A 4,382-nucleotide genomic window follows, 5' to 3' on the forward strand; every position below is an offset into this window, starting at 1 on the left:
AACAACTTGAAAGCGAATTTGTCTTCCTTGATAAATTCTTAATCTTCGGGATGTGGAATATCTTAACTTTGTGGCAATGTTTCCCGTTCGTATGTCAATTCAATTATCCCATCTCTCAGAACTGGTTTCACATCTTCCGAAACTGACGTCGCACATGCATACACTTCCCGATTACTTATCCTAATTGAAATGGAAAATATTTTCCTATCGAATATCTTCGATTATGTTTACTCATAAATTCCGTGAACCTGTTTTTTCACTCATGCTAAATTCCTTTCCATACCCATCTCATGCTGCTACGAATTATCATCACTATAGACGAGTTCCTCCCAACCAACAGCGTTCCATAGCCTTATGCATGCCATCAGTGAAAGAACGAACGGAGATGTCCTTAGACCTAATCCTATACGTTCGATTCGGTCTTCGACGGCTTCCTTTGGAAATGTGTCTCTCCCTTACTACCCAAATACTACTTACTGGTGGCACTTTTCCTTGGCTGCAAATATTTACCCCACTGCTCGTAAATTGGCTAAAGATATTTACCCCCTCAGCTCGTACCTCCGAAAGCCATACGTTCCAACGAACAACGAACCATTCGATGCTAGAGAAGGGAAAAAGAATATTTTCGCCCAATTTATGCCCGCAGCTGCCATCCATGAACCCGCGAGCGCCCGCGGCTTCACAATTATCGTCAGTAGTGACTACATCCAATCCAACGGTGAGTGGTGGCGTCATCATGGATGTGTCGCTGTCGTCGTCGTCGGCGTCACCGGAGCCGATATAAAAATAATCATATCATCGATGTCAATATTAATAACTTCACTGGCTGCTGTTGTCTTTCTGCCACACGACGTTCCTGTGTATTTTCTTTTTGGGATTTGTTTGAACTGGATATTTGGGAGGGGAAAGCATTTTTTCGGCGCCTCATAGAATGTCAGTGTGAGGGAGGAAAACCAAGCGGAAAATTGCGAGGATCGGTTTCAGTGAATGCTGTGGCTTCTTTGGTGTACCATTATTTGGAAATTTAAGAGTAACGTACACTTTTCATAACTATGGGAGTTTTTCGGCTTTCAGTCACGGAAAAAGCGTTGATACTTCTATATCATTGCCAACGTTTCGATCCTTGGGTTGGGATCTTCCTCAGGGCTCGATCTTAATTACCTTGTGATAATCGTATTTTGCACACGATCGTTTGTCGGATTCTAAAAGACGCTGCACTTTTCTCGTTCATCATAAGCACCCTAGTGGGATGTTGGGTGGGTGGTACGAAAGGGAGACACTGGAGACAAGAAATCAGCGGAACACAGCACTGCGGCTGTTATCAATCGCCGTTTCGGGTAAATACCACCCACCCAACATCCCACTAGGGTGCTGGTGATGAACGAGAAAAGTGCAGTGTCTTTTAGAATCCGACAAACGATCGTGTGCAAAATACGATTATCACACGGTAATTAAGATCGAGCCCTAAGGAAGATTCCAACCCAAGGATCGAAACGTTGGCAATGATATAGAAGTATAATCGCTTTTTCCGTGACTGAAAGCCGAAAAACTCCCATAGTTATCAAAAATCCCAGTCGAATCTTTCCAAAAAAAAGTACACTTTTCATTATTTATGCTACGTTATTTATTTATTAAAATTACATTCATCGGATTTTATATCCTAGTGAACACTACTAATTAAAACATTTATAAAAATTAAAACTAATATTCATTGTAAATTTAGAGCAAGAACCTTATCCCTAAAGCTGGCTAACGACATGTTAAAATTAAAAAGCTGCTGCACTTTATTGAATTCGTTAATCATCGCAGGAAACGGCGCGTAACTTCCATAGTTAGTCCTATGCAGACTGGGGCGCAGGAGAGTGTGATTACGAAGGGCCCTTGGAGGAGCATAAACAGGAAGTAAGGAAAGAAGCGTACAAGAATCAATGTCTCCTTTCAAAAGCTTTCCACGAAATGAAAAGCAGGCTTGGTAGTTTACAGTGCCGCATCATCTTCAGAACAATCAAAACGCAACCTATCTATTTATGCCTGCTTGATAAGTCAATGTTGGTAGCCTGGCAGTACCACGAGATACTCGTGGGCACGAGAACTGCGGCAGCGGCAAAACCCGCGAAGTCAAAGTTTCTTATGTCTACCCAGACGAAGGCCTCCACTTTCGCGGGTAGCTCCAAAAGTGTGCGGATGCTTTACTGAGGAGCTACCAGGAGGCGGCTGTTAACCCCGAAGACCTGAAAAGGCTGGCCCGTCGCGAACCGAAGGGAACTAGGAGTTGCGACCACCGATCGGTCCTCATCAATCACATGTTAGGGCGGTTAAGGGGGAGGACACTGCTTGGACTACAGTCGAGCAAATGAGGGAGAAGGGACACAGGTGGCCTTGGTACAGCTGGATGAGACGGAAGCTAACAAGTCCGCTGAAGCGGGGAAGCTCACGGTGGGCTGGTCAGTATGCCAACTTGCCAACTGACCTTGCACTAGCCACCTGAAGTTTGCTTCAGGTGCCTGGAACCAGGACACAAGTGGGACTACAAAATCCCTGACAGGAGCAAGCTGTGTAGGCGATGCGGTGGCGAAAGCCACAAGACACAAGGCTGTAGTAGTAAACCTTCTTCTTCTTCTTTATGGCTCTACGTCCCCACTGGGACTTGGCCTGCCTCGCTTCAACTTAGTGTTCTTTGAGCACTTCCACAGTTATTAATTGAAGGGCTTCCTTTGCCTGCCATTGCATGAATTTGTATATTGTGAGGCAAGGACAATAATACACTATGCCTAGGGAATCGAGAAAATTTTCCCGACTGGAACGGGAATCGAACTCGCCGTCTCCGGATTGGCGATCCATAGCCTTAACCACTAGGCTAATTAGAGACCCGTGTAGTAAACCCTCGTGTTTGATTTGTTCCGGGAAATCCGCGAACAGCAAGCACCAATCGGGAGGTCCAAGAATCAATCTTTAGAAGATACGCATTAGTATTAAGGAGAAACTTCAGATAATATAAATATGGCTACCACAATGGCCGACTTGGACACCTACTCACGTTTTCAAGAACACCAATCTTGCAAATTCGTAAAAAAATGAGCTTGATTTGGAAAAGCTGCCTCTTTTTGCGAATGAGCAATGCGAGGATAAACAAAAGCGGCTTGGTTCGATGCTTCATTTGTCAGATTTGTGCTTCTCAAGTTTGTACGCAAAATTACAATGGGATTTTTTGATGTTTCACCTAGACCTGATATTTGTCCTAGACCGCTGTTAAGAGGGTTTGCCTTCTTCCCGCCCGCACTAAAGCACAAAGATTTGGGACTTATCTCTGACTCTTAGACAAGACTGATGGAATCCTCCAATAATCGAGTACTGTCCTGACCACGTCCTTGCGACTGCTGGCATTTGACTGAAATACCAGACTCTTTGGTTGAAAATCTGAAATATGAAAGAATGTTAAACATCGTACGTGTAATAAGCTACATATTAGTGATACGCTCGTCAAAGTTCGATATTTTTTCAATATCATTTGTATCATTCGATAAATTTACCTGAATCCTGCCGCAATATAAAATGTTATTTAGCAGTACTATAGAAAAAATATTACACAAACATGAAATATGCATAAAATTTTGATCTTGAAATATTTATGAATGGGGAAATATCAAGTATAAATTTGATTTGGTTGATCTTACACCACAACGCACCCTTCTAAGGTGATCTACCCACGTTACGGGTTTCCAGGAATTACTCTTCAGAACTTCTTCTAGAAGCTCCCCCGGCAATTCATCTAAGAACATTTTCAGGATTTATTCTAGGAGTTCTTCCGGTACATCCTTTAGGAGTTTCTCTGGAAATCTCTCAAGATGTTATTTTTTTTTTGAAATTCCTGTAGCACTTTCTCCAAGGATTCTTCAAGAGTTTTTCCGGGATTTTTTCTGAAAATTCCTTCGGGAATTCCTCTAGAAGTTCTTTAAAAATTCCCCAAGTTGTTTGCCCGTGTAGTTGCCGGCTTAGAATAGCACTACGGACCACCTGTTCCGGGGGTAAAAGTCCACCAAACAGGGAACCCCAATGGTGTCAGGCGACCCGTGCTGAGGAGTGAATGGCTGAGGGGGTTTAAAACATGCTCGATCTTTAACGGAGCCCGTAACGTGGGTAGACCTCCCTTTTTGGTTGCGTTACGGAGTGAGATTTACCAAATTGGACCCTGGTGACATCCAACTTGTCAAGCTAGGGTTATGTGTTTTGGTAATAAGGATTCATGATACAAAGCCCTTGTTACTAGTGACAGTTTCTGAAATTGCATTTATTTTGCCTTAAGGATAGTTAAAGACTCGGTTCGTCCTCGCCGAGACTACACTTGATGTAAGGAAAACAAACATGCTTTGAGTATCTAATTG

The sequence above is a fragment of the Aedes albopictus genome, chromosome 1 (assembly GCF_035046485.1).
Source record: "Aedes albopictus strain Foshan chromosome 1, AalbF5, whole genome shotgun sequence".
Lineage (NCBI taxonomy): Eukaryota > Metazoa > Arthropoda > Insecta > Diptera > Culicidae > Aedes > Aedes albopictus.